Below are 13,828 nucleotides of genomic sequence, written 5' to 3'. Positions count from 1 at the left end.
ATCAATATTTCGTCGAACAACTATTTGGTCCAGTATCCAATTCATTTTCATTCATTTTGCACAATAGCACGTTGTCCAATTAGACCAAATGGTATATGGACTGAATGGCTATTGGACCAACTGGTTACTAGACGATAGTGGATGAACATAATTATGGTAGACTTTAATGATAGTAGGCGAGTTGGCAATTTGACGATTTGGCATCAGACGAAATGGAAGTAAACTGATCCATGGACTTATATAGTATCACACCGGTATAGATAAAGAGGTACAAAAGTGGAAACGATGCCCGACGGACATGCGCATATCCAGGATTTTGCACCACGAGGGGGTCACTATTTTTGCGCCCCTGTGAACTTTTCGGAAAATTGCACCCCGACCCGACCACTCAGGCAATCAAAGTGCCTAAATGGATTTTGAATTGTCTTATTCCACAACCACGTGAAAAAGGCAATCGAAGACCATTTTTTTTAATGTGTCCATAGTGTGTCCATGTAAAAAAAGATCAAAGTTGTATCCACTTCTTGAAAAGAATAAATGCGACCAGAAAGCATAGAATTTTTAAGCGTTTTGGGGTTTCAATTTAGTTCAACTTTTCATCAGAGTGGTAGACCATACTAAAATTATGTGCGGGAGCTGTAATTTCTTAACCGGGGCTAGATCCAGCTTTCGCCAATAGGGGAGGGGGATATTTTCATCTGTTTTCCGATCAAACTTTCTACGCTTTTTGCAACCGTGAACATGATATGTATATGAATTATTTAAACAATTATTATTGATACGAGCGCGAAACGTGAGCTGAATTTTTTTTATATTCTGACCTAAAATTTGAGGGGAAAAAAATATATGAGCACTTTTGGCAATCAAGAACAGGATGAGTATCTATCAACATTTTATGCGATCACGAAGTGCGAACTGACAATTTTTGAATTCCCAATCCAACACTGGACATCATAAGCACTTTTTATAACCATGAACAGGATGGGTATATAGCTAAATAATTAATGCGAGCGCTAAGCGCGAGTTCAAATTTTTTGATATTCTGACCTCGTAAATTTGTGCGAGTGCGAAGCGCGAGCTTAAAAAGTGATTGATATTTTGACCTAAAATGTGGACATTCTAAGCACTTTTGGTAATCATGAACAGGATTGTCATCTAACTAAACATTGATGCGTCCGCAAAGAGCGAGATGAAATTTTTTTCATATTCTTACCTAAAATTTGGACATTTGAGTAAGCATTTTCGGTTATCATGAAAAGGATGATCAGTAACAAAACAGTTTATGCGAGCGCGAAGCGCGAGCTGAATAAAAATCTATATATTTTGATACAAAGTCAGACATTCTAAGCACTTATCTTACCATGAACAGGATCGCCACCTTACTAAACAATTAATGCGAAGAGTAGGATGAATTTGTTTTTATATTCTGATCTAAAATTAGGACTTTCTAGGCACTTTTGGTAATCATGAACATGATTGGTAATTGATGGGAGCAAACATGAGTTTGGCACCCCCTCCCCTCCCTAGGTAAATTGAACCTGAATTTGATGCACCGAGACAAATATCAAATTGGCGTGTGGTGAATATCCATTCGGCACCCCCTAGGTTGAACATCAATTCGGCGCCCCTATATGTCAAACAGCAACTCGACAACCGTATATAGAAAAAAATTATTCGGCGCCCCATCCCCAAGGTTAAACATCATTTCGGTGCCCTTCGGTGCCCCTATGTCGAACATCTATACGGCGCCCCGAGGTAAAACATTAATTCGCCCCCCCCCCCCCCCTAGGATGAAGATCAATTTGGCACATCCTAGGTCGAACATCAATTCGGCGCCCCTAAGCAAAACATAAATTCGGCACCCGCTATATACATACTCTAGGTTGAACATCAATTCGGCGCATCCACCCCCCCCCCCATGTCAAACAGCAATTCGTCAACCCCTTTTCTTTCCTTCCCTTTTCTCCCTATTTTGGCGCACATGGTAGAGCTACGGATATAGAGAAATAAGGACAAATAAGGACAAAGATGTAATGAAAATATAAAAACTCTTGAAATACTTTACGTTTTCTAGGCAAACAAGAATCCAAACTCCAAAGCGTATAATAACGTCCGGCTGAATAGACCTCCATTTGCATCCTGTTTGATATGCTTTCCTGTAAGTTCCATTGTGGGCAAAATAAAGGGCAAAAGTAAGTCTGCTTTCTTTGAGAGGGTGTAAATGATGATATATTCAAATACCAGCGAGTGCCATAGGTGACGGAATCATAGGCGACGGAACGTATTTTCAATTTTTTTTTTTTTTTTTTTTGGGGGGGGGGGGGACAAAGCGAAAAAAGGCACTTATATGCAAAAAATTGCATTTTTTATGCAAACTTATATTTTCACCATGAGATTATCATCTGTGTTATAAAGTAGTTGTGCGTTTTGTAGTAATTAAATTGAGCAAAACCTTTTTAAAGTCTTTTCTGATTGATAAAATATCTATTTAGGCTTTATTTTTCCGGGAGCGAGCGTAGCAAGCAAACAGTTTGAACATTTTCAAATCTGAAGTTGTGAAACTCGCCGCTTTTTGGTCAAATCGCGCAAATTATTGTTAAAAGAGCATTCTTGCGAGGTGTTAAGAGCGCAAATCGCGAGCTATAAATTCTAGACATTGCTTGTACTAACATGACTAATAAGACATGAAAATCAAACATTCCGAGCAATTTTGTTATGAAAAAGATGTGCATCTAATTGAAGAATGGACGCGAGCGCGATATTCCAACCAGAAAACTGGACATTCTAAGCACTTTTTTAACCCAAGAACTTAATTGTGTGTCTTAATAAATAATAATTGATGCGAAGCGCGGCGAGCCGAAAATTTGTAATATTTCAACCTGAAAACTGGATATTCTAAGCAGTTTGAAACCAAGAACATAATGTGTACCTTTGATGCGAGCGGAAAGCGCGAGCTGAAGATTTGTGACATTTAAACCTGAAAATTGAACATTATAAGCACAAGTTGTAACCAAAACAAAGTGAGTGCCTTCCTAAAAAATAAATGATGTGGGCGCGAAGCGCGAGCCAAAAATTTTGTGATTTCCAACCTAAAATGTATCGTTTGACTTCAAAAAGGGTATTTTATTTTGAAAAGGGACATTCATGTACATCATTTTGAAATAAGTGCACTCTCCATTTAAAAAAGGCATTTTTTCCTACTGGGATTTTTTATGTAGGGGGTTAAGTGCCCCTGCCGCCCCCCGGTTCCGCCGCCCCTGCTGCTAATATAGCCTCGGGTTATAATTTTTATCTAAGTTCAAACTGGTATTAACAAAAATATGTTGGTATGACTGCATTTTATAACGATGGTTTTCTTTGAAATATATATTTTTTACCATTTCGATCCATCACATTTTTGCATTTTTTTGTCCGTCGATATGCCCAGCGCTGAGAGGTCATGCCAAAACGTGATTTTGCATGAAGTACATTCTCTGAACCATCATCGGAACTTCGGAATCACACAGAGATGGAAGACCCCTTCCCCCAAATAGTTCCGCCTAGCTGTATGTCCTCGAATATATATATATATATTTAATAAGACATCAGAAATGCGAAACACAAATTCACGAGTAATGCAGTTTTTGCAATAAAATTTGCAATTTTATTATATATATATCACCATGATAAGTACGTAATTTTATTATCCGAGCACATGCAGCGGACCGAGGAGGAGTGGGTGGAGGGAGAGGCACCTAGGAGACGTCATACTTGTTCTTGTTCAGTATACTACCATAACAAGTTGAAAAGAAAAATGCAAAGAGAAACTTGGAGGGGGATCGATGTTACATGGTTATAACATACAGACCTACGCACCGGTATCATAGGCGGATCCAGGAGGCCGACGTTACGCCCCCCCCCCCCCCGATATTGGCGGCGCAAAGTAATATGAACGAAAGCAGAGGGGGGGGGAATATAAGAGGAAGAATTAATAAAAAAAGGTGAGGGGAATTCAGACTTGGGGAGGGGTGGGAGCCAATCATGTCACTACACAAGTATAAAAACAATTTAGCCCGCGCTTTGTGTTCGCATTGCCTGTTCGATGGAACATATATTCATCTAGATACCAATTCATTTATTGATTTATTCATTCAGTCATGGTTAAACAGGTTCACAAGTTCAGAGTTATTAGTATATAAAATCATAGTAACAAGTACAATGACAAGGTATAATTCATATCGAAATAGTATGAGACATAAAGAAATATTAACTGATCAATGTAATACAAAACACGGAAACATTGTTGAAGGGCTTATAGTAAAACGAACAAGGGAACTAAATAGGCCTTTACTTATTCAAATTTTTGAGCACCTTATCCGTCAGTGTGCATCTTAATTGTTTAATGATCATATTGCTCAGATCAATTTTCAGGACACAATACACAGTCCGAAAATAATACCTCACGCTCGCATTTTTTATAGGGTTTAGTACTCTTACGACTATAGATTCCAACAAAAACTAGCTTTGAGCTGCCGATCGATCGGGAAAAATGTGGATGAAAATATTGTTCACCCCGGCCCCGTTATTAGTGAAAGCTGGATCCGCCCCAGAATATATTGTTTAAAAAAAAAGGCATAGGCCACGCGGTATTTGTCATTTTTTTGTGATAAATACATTGAGGCAGTATATTGACAAATAATCACTGGAAGAGAAAGAGCATCTTATAGGCCTATATAACGCACAAAGCAAAATAATGAAGAATGGCGGCAAAGCTAGTTCAATACAAAATGATTTCCTTTTCCTTTAAAAAAAATGTTACAACACGTTATAATAATGAACAAATCAAAATACAGAACCTGAAGAAATTGATAACGATTCAGTGAATCGGAATCGAAACAAAAATGCGTATGTAAATATAATTATAAAATAGAAATAAAAAACGGGAAAAAAATAAGAATAGCCCTTTCACAAGCAACCATAATTCTCCCTCCCTTCATACCCTGGACAAGTAAAGAAAAAAAAATACAGCTAGAGAAACGAAGCAAAGATGAAAAGCAAGGAAAGGGAAGGAAGCCGTCTCTCGGTACCTGGTACTCTGCCCAGATATCAAGATGTACGTAGGACCTATTCTCCGCGATTTGAAAAACAACGTGCATAACATCACAATTATTATGATGGTCATTTAAAAAAGTTCCTTGGTTGTTTCCAAGTTATTTCATTTGCCGTCGAGGGACTGCGCGAATGCACACGCTCCTACAGGATATGAATGAAAAAGTCGCAAACAGACTCCGCCGTTCAATCCGATACTGTACTGTATAGCCGGTATACAGATCGGCACGTGAGACAAGCGCAGAGGCGATGGATATGAATATTCATGAGCAGGTATTGATGTCATTTGGTCTCAAGGTGGCGCTCTTCATTTTTTATATCAATTTCAAAATCTGCATCAAAAGAAAGCTCACTTGGCAAAATTTCTCTTCTTTATATATTTTTTTGAGAATAAAAACAGTTCTTTTGGCCAATGCAATACATTTTATGGACTCAGAACTTGTTTATGAGTATTTTGAAAAGCGAAGAGTGAAATCTAAAAGAAAGTTTTGAAATAAACCAATGTCACAATTTACCTTTAATAAAGTCTAAGCAATAGTACCCATTTCCATGACATCACCAGCATCGACGGTGTCGATTGGTGCATCGACAAGCTCCATAATAATAGCATTAGCAAGCAGTGTAAAAGCCATATTCTCAAGTGACCATTAAAGAATGAAATAAAGTAAATTAAAGTTCACAACAGAAGACAAAAAAGGTGTATAGACACTATACCAAATGTATCAGTAGGCCTACCAGTAGCCCAAGTCTGACGAAGGAGATATTACCTCTCCTTGGTCTGACATGTAGATGTGGACCAAACACTACCAAACATTGTGGCCCAGTGGATTAGTCTCCGGACTGTGAAACAGTGGGTGGTGGGTTCAAATCCCAGCCATGGGGTAGCTTCCTTCAGCAAGAAATTTATCCACATTGTGCTGCACTCAACCCAGGTGAGGTGAATGGGTACCTGGCAGGAATTCCTTGAAATGCCGAGCGCTGGAAGCAAGCTGCTTGAGCTACAGCCGAGTATAAAATAATATCCAAGTCCTTTGGAAGCGCATCAGGGTTGGCACGTTTTAAACGGTGTGTTTTAAAACATGTTTTAAAACGCGTTTTAAAACACCTCATAGACTTGCGTGTTATAAATATGCATGGTCATGGATGTGATTTTAGATGAATATTTTTTTATACTTTTATTTCTTAAGTGGCACATTATTTTCTTCTAACTAGATCTCTTTCTCGACACCACTCTTTTTCTCTTCCCCCCCCCTTATCCCCCTTTCTCCATCCCTTTGTCATGTTCCTTGAAATCCTCTTGTTCAATTGTGCACATCAATCTATATTAAGAATATTCTCATTATAACAAACATGAGTGTTGTGCTTTAAAATAAGCTCAAATATGGAACTTGAATGAAATGGAAGTGTTGCACAAGCATAATATTTTACAAATAGACTGTAAAACTGACATTGTATTCTTGAGGTACACACAAAAGCAGGTGAAACTTTGCGCTTTGTAAATATGAAGAAAAGTACTTAAATTCAGTATAAGATAGTCAGCAAGCAAACCTTAAAAGACAAGTCCACCCCAAGAAAAATGTATGCTGAAAATTTCGTCAAAATCAGATGCAAAATAATAAAGTTTTGCTTAATTTTGCAAAACAGTTACCGTATATGCCCATCTTGGTCGGTATGCAAATGAAGGGGACTGATGACATCACTCACTATTTATTTTGTATTTCGTTATTTTCTCATTGTCATGTGAAATAAAGTTTAATTCTTCCCTGAACATATATGGAACTACCATTGTTTTAAGATTTTTTGGTTCAGTCAAGTAGGTCATCTGAAAAAATTGAAATAGTATTGTTCAAACAATAAAAACAAAAGAAATAGTGAGTGAGGGACATCATCAACTCTCTCATTTGCATATCACTGAGATGTTATTACTGTTTTGTGAATAAAAGCGAAACTTTACAATGTCATACATGTAACTTATTTTATATCTGATTTCGACGAAACTTTCAGCATTACATACGTGTATGCTTGTTTGAATTTTCTCTACAGATTGAAATCAACATTTTTCTGGTGTGGACTTGACCTTTAACCCTAACAGTCCAAGGGGACCGTAATGGCCCCCTAAAATTTCTATGATAAATCCATAAGCACGACAGGGCCATGCCATATTGTTCAAGACTATTTTTGGGATGCATGCATGGGTATGCGATTATGATATTACACAAGTGTATGTCAGACCCCGAATTACTCAATAACGTGATTTCATGTATAAAGCCAATGCAAATTTTTCGCCAACATTCGTATCTGTATCAATATTTGTACGATTGGAAAAATATTGCCAATAATTTCCATTAAAAAACGATTGAAAAAAACCAAAACTAACCAAAAAACTGTACAAATATTTAAATTTTTTAATTCCTCAAAATTAAATTCTTTAATTCCTCAATTAAAAAAATAAGCAGTTCAGGGGGTTTATTTATCAATTTAAACCCAAACTTGTATTTCATGCACTAAAATTGGTAAAATTTATTAAAATCAAATTAAAAGGATGGGCCGCGCTGAAAATATTTATATCTTAATACATAGAGTAGAATTCACTGAGCAAAATGCCGAAAAATTTCATCAAATTCGGATAACAAATAAGAAAGTTATTGAAGTTTAAAGTTTAGCAACATTTTGTGAAAACAGTCGTCATGAATATTCATTAGGTGGGCTGATGATGTCACATCCCCACTTTCCTTTTTCTTATGTTATTACATAAAGTCATATTTTTTTTCATTATTTCATACTTGTGTGAATAATATGTCTCCCTTATAATGAAAAAAGTTGCAGCAATGAATATCTAATGCACTAAATCAGTTGTCAATCCAATTTTTCTAGTTCTTGGAGGAAAAAATTTGAATAAACCTAATTTGATATAATAAAATACAAAAGAACAAGTGGGGACGTGACATCATCTCCCCACCTAATGAATATTCATGACGACTGTTTTCACAAAATATTGCTAAACTTTGAAATTCAATAACTTTGTTTTTGTTATTCGATTTTGATGAAATTTTTCGGCATTTTGCTCAGTGAATTCTACTCTATTTATTAAGCTATAAATATTTTCAGCCCGGACCATCCCTTTAAGCTTTGAAAGCACATAGTCTATAGATTATGTTATTTTCTTACATTGTGCGAATTCTTCTCACCCCCTAGATTGACGAGACCCAAAAGTATGTACATGTATGTAAATGTATGAGGAATAAACTTATAAAATGTCAACCTACTTGTTTGCATTCAATTTCAATGATTTAGTAATTTGGGGGAAAATATGAACTTTTCTATTGGAAATTTAGTAACAAAAAATGTAGTTATCTTTTACTTACTCTAAAAATGAATTTAAAACATCAACAGCTTAAATTGTGCTGTATAAAGTGTATAGTTTAATTTATTTACAGAAAATTTCATCGTTCGTTGGAAAAAAAAATGTTTTAAAACGTTTTAAAACAATAAAAAACGTTTTATTTGGTTTTTTTAATAAAAAACGTTTTTTATTACAACCCTGAAGCGCATAGAGATGTTATTCATAATGTGTTATGGGCTAGGTTTCAAGGTTTCAAGCTACACTGACTGCCTCCTTCAATCCTGAAAATTCTTGCAGTATTGTAGTACCGGGGACCAGCAGGTGCAATACACCGAGTGAACACCCTACTCTTTGACGAATAGTGTATTGGTTTTAAAGTGCATAGGTTGTGACTCTCCTAGACACTGGACCAACATTTGCGTCCTTTCCGATGGACGGAGTGTTTTCCAACTGCATTCACACCTGCACTGAATACAGTGATGAGGCATGCTTACACACAACACTATAGCATCAGATTTCGGCATGAGCGGGACTCGAACCCCTCACGTTGAGATCTACGATCTTATCCGAAACATGCGCTCTAACCGACTGAGCTACATGTACGCTGCCTCCTTGCTATACAAGAACTGACTATTATTATCATTATTATTACATCAGATTTTAAAGAAAACATTTACTTTGATCCACAAATTTCATGAATATTTTTACACAGTAAAAAAAATGCATGTTGTTTAAGCCTGTCACTCTAACAAGTTGTTTAAACTTTTAAAATTTGTTTAAAAAGTTTTTTAAACAACTTGTTAAAAAAAAATTAACGGTTGGGCAATTCCATAAAAGATTTACGTCCGAACCCCTATACATGTGTTTTTTTGTCTCTGATTTCTTCTTTTTTGACAGTCTGTATTCCTGGAAGGACCATGACTTGGTCAGATTATGAAGTGAACTAAAACTTGAGAAAAATGGGGGGGGGGGGGGGTCAGACGTACAAAAAGGTTGACTATTTCATGGAATTGCCCAGTTGTTTAACAAGTTTAAACAGTTGATTAAAATTAATAAAAGCTTTAAACAATAGTCATGATAGTTTTTAGAGTGACTGGGTTAAACAACCTGCTTAAAATTTTAACCAGCGTTTTTACAATGTAACTCATCATTTTTCACCAAACACTAGTGACAGAATAGAACCCCTCATACTACATGTCACACCCATGCCGGCCAGTGGCACAGGGCTCATCACCTACACTTACAAGCATGTACATGTAGTTTTGCATACTCAACTGCTCATCATCAATCACAATCGATCATGAATATTGAATATAGGCCTAGGCCTATTCACATTCCTGAAACCATCATCATCATCATCAATCTATGTATACCCAGTTGTTGTGTGTCCGGACGATCAATTTTAGAAAGTCATTTGGAAAAATTTACAAGCGGAGTTTCATCAATTTTTAGTACAAAATGTTAGGAAATATTATAGAGAACAAAATAGAAGATGATTACAACTATTGAATTCATATTTTTAGTGTAATCCAAATACTAAAAAGAAGGCTTCGAAAATATAAAGTGTCCGGACACCCGACCCCCCCATCCTACGAAGTTAGTTCTCCTAGATCTAGGTCACTCACACGTATTGCGAGGTTAGTATAGTGAGTGATTGTATTACCGACCGGGATTGTATTACCGACCGGCCTTGTATTACCGAACGCGCACATCGTACTCGTCAGAAAATAATTTCATACGCTCAAAATTTTGTAACATCCTTTCAAAGGGAACTTGAATAGAAAGATGATGAAAATTGTCAAAAACACATTTTCAAAGTCTTAATATTCTAAAAATAATAAAATATGCTCAAAATAGCTCATCAGTGATTTTGTTTTTTTCACAACTTTTCCCATAGAAAACACACGTTCGGTAATACGATACCTTTTTCAAGTGACCAAAATATTTCACATGCGAAGAGGGGTCCGATTGGAAGCTTATATCATAAAAGGGACAAACGATTTTGGCAAAATTTTTACATATTTATATTTTGTAGGTAATTGTGTATTTATGGTGGAAGTTTGGTGAATTTTATGAGAGTAATGTGTTTGATATGATTGAATTCATGAAAAGTGTTCGGTAATACGATCCACTACCATACTATTACTAATCTAAAGTTAGGTCTTGTTGATCCTGGCTGTACTCTGTAGGCCTACTGTAGTGTAGTGCTTGTTAAAATTCAATCCAACAAGGCAACAAGTCAAAATAAACTGATAACATTTTCTTTTTACTTACATTTTTCTGCTTGTCTTCGGTATTGAAGACCTCTTTCCGTAGTTCATATTATATTAAGATCCAAACCTAATCTGATATCATGCTAATTCTTGAGCAAGATGTTGTTACGCCACGGTATGTTACTGTTAGCACTGGGTGACAAGGAGTCGCCGAACGTAAAAGAAAGGATATTCATCATCAAAAGCCTTTGAGTCTTGTCCTTAATAACATAAGTTTCTTTGTGTTGTCTGCAACGAGTCAGACGTTGGTGAAAGGCATCAAAACGCTGAAAGCGGTCAAGCCTCGCTGACCAAATTGGTACACTTCATCCACTGCATGCACTGAGCTAGCTGTGTAATGTAGTCCAACGAACGTACAACGTACTAGAGCTAGAGCAACGAACGTAGAGGGCAGCAACACACAAGCGTGTTGCTCTAAGGAAGGTCAACTCAATACGCGCATGCAGCTGAGGTACGCGCATATTTTACCATTTATGCCAACGAAATCATACGCCGATCCAATACAACAACAAATTAGTAGCGATCACGAAAATAATATGAAAGAATATGACTACAACGATATCAAAGATAACATTAAAAAAATTATGTTGGAGAATATACATACATTTAAAAACATACGTTGGTATTTAAAACTTTACAAATATAAGTTTTAGAAACTAAATCATTACCAAATCGGTGATTGGTGTTATCAGCAATTTCACCAGACGGCTGTATTAGGTGATTTGCGTCGAGACGATTTTGTGACCACTCGCAAAGCATTTCGGGATTGAATATGACCACCTTATTTTCTCTGAGCTCTTCGCTGAACCCATCATCACAGTGCAGCTGCAGCGCAGCGCGCAGCCAATGCAATGCATCCGATGCGTGGGTTGTTTTTTTCACCGTCCATGCCATGGTCTCGGACTCGGAGTTGAAATTTAGACCCGGATTTCGGGGATACAGCGCCTTTATTTCAGATTTATAGACTTAAAAGTCAAATGACATTTAAAATTTGAAATCTAACCTTGAACAATCATCGTTGATAAACATCAGCCCTGAAGCAATTGCACTTCAAATCAGACTAGGCAAATTGGACGTCATTGTCTATGTTGCTAGAAGGTCTATGACGAGTAGCCTGAAGCCCCAGCGCATCATCAACGTCACTAGCTAGCTGCGCGACCGGCCCAGACTCGGCGCACCCAGGCCAGAAAAATGACCTCGATTATTACGGTGGTTGTCTGTGCATTTATTAGCGGTGCAGCGAAATTCAGCAGAAGAAAATAAGAGATATGAGGTATCCTCGTCATAGACTTAATATTCCAAAATGAGGAAAAATGTCAAAATCATGATTATTTAAGCTAAATATTTTCTTTAAAAATGAAAGTAATGTCTTTAATATTTATACCCAGAATAACCGATCTAATAATTGTTCATAAAAAAATATTTGAAATTAACAAATGAAAAAAAATCAACTCGACAAATTTCCCAAAACCCCACCTTATTTTTTAGAGTGGTCACAAAATTCGAGCGGAGTTGACCTTCCTTAGAGCAACACGCCTGACGCTTGTGTGTTGCTGCCCTCTACGTTCGTTGAGCTAGAGCTAGAGGGCCGGTGTACCGGCGGATCCTGCGCCTGGCAGATACTGTTCTAGGCACCAAATCCGCCGGCGGATCGTGTTCTACTCTGGCGGATTCAGTATCGTTCTTGCGCTATCGCGATATCCTTCATTCACATACGTCACGTGGTACGAGAAAACTAATCAAAAGCGGTAGATTCATCAATTAAAGCTTGCAGAAAAAGATATTTATGTTATCTCCCGTGTTATCTCTATGTGATATGAGTGAAAAAATAAAATGCGTAATCTGAAAGGGGAAAATAACGCATTTTCTTGTTACAACTCTATGGAATTACACAACTTCTAACATTGCGAGGCCGGTGAAAGCATTTTCGAAACCCGATAATTGGAGTTATTCTTAAGCAAAATATTCAGCTGTAAGCGATGACTGCATGAAACTTGCATTTCTGTTTTTAGTTTAAATTAGTAGCTTTCGATTTGTCTGATTTGTCAATTAAATTTTGGGGTCTGGTCTGGGTCTTTAAATAGTCCACATTTAGTCTTCATTCAACTGTCAATGTCTGCTGCACTACTAGTATACAAAGAATTTTCCCCCAAGATAATTTGCTTGTATTCAAATAACATGCATTTGTTAATTTATTTCATACCTACAAAGCGGTATGAAAAATCCTTCTTATCACAAATTTAGGGATAAATTGGGCACAATATGCATCGATTAATACAGAGTATTAAATGAAGGCAAACAATGGCAGTTCTGATAATTAAAATCAGTATTTTGTATTAAGCTTTCTAAAGGGAAGTATAAATAATGATCACTGCAAATGAAATTCTTGATTTACGAAATTCCAATGTATTACTATTATTTCCTCCACATTTTCTCGTATATTTTATTTTTATTTTCTCTCCCTCCCCTTCTTCTTTCTGTTTCTTCTTTTTGGTGCTATATTACCCACGCGTATACGCCCCAGATATATTATTCATAATGTGCCAGAAAGGTTACGAAACTGGAAAAGAGGCAAAAGGGGCGAAATGAGCAGGGATAGAAAGAAAGGCCCAAAAAATAAAGAAATGAAAACCAGGAGGGGTGTAGTGAGAAACAAAAGATATAAAGGAGAAATTATATTTCACTAAAGATCCATATTGATCTTAAAATTAAATGACTGAGAGGTAAATTAGGAAGCACCAAACGGTACGTGGTGTATCTAACTTTTGTCCGGGTGAACTTCCGGTCCCCTTTAATTAATTTAGATTCCTTAACATTGAAAAAAAAAAGAATGTTTTTTTTTTAATACATGAAAAATTAAAAATAGGCTTACAATTAACTACATAAGAAGTTGATCACGTCATTGACATTTTTTTTTTTAATGTTTGTTAGAAATATCAAATTTATGTTTTTACCAAAAATTAGCATTCTACAAGCAATAATATTATGAGCTAACAGCAAAACATATTTTCATACATAATTTGCATCATTTCTTTTGAAATATGAAGTTTTAACTTGTTGAAATTTTTCTTAACATTTGTAGTTTAAAAAACCTATAGGCCTAGGCCTATATGGGGTGCAAATT

This window comes from Lytechinus pictus, chromosome 5 (genome assembly GCF_037042905.1).
Source record: "Lytechinus pictus isolate F3 Inbred chromosome 5, Lp3.0, whole genome shotgun sequence".
In the NCBI taxonomy this organism is placed as follows: Eukaryota; Metazoa; Echinodermata; class Echinoidea; order Temnopleuroida; family Toxopneustidae; genus Lytechinus; species Lytechinus pictus.
This window is presented reverse-complemented; position numbering follows the sequence as displayed.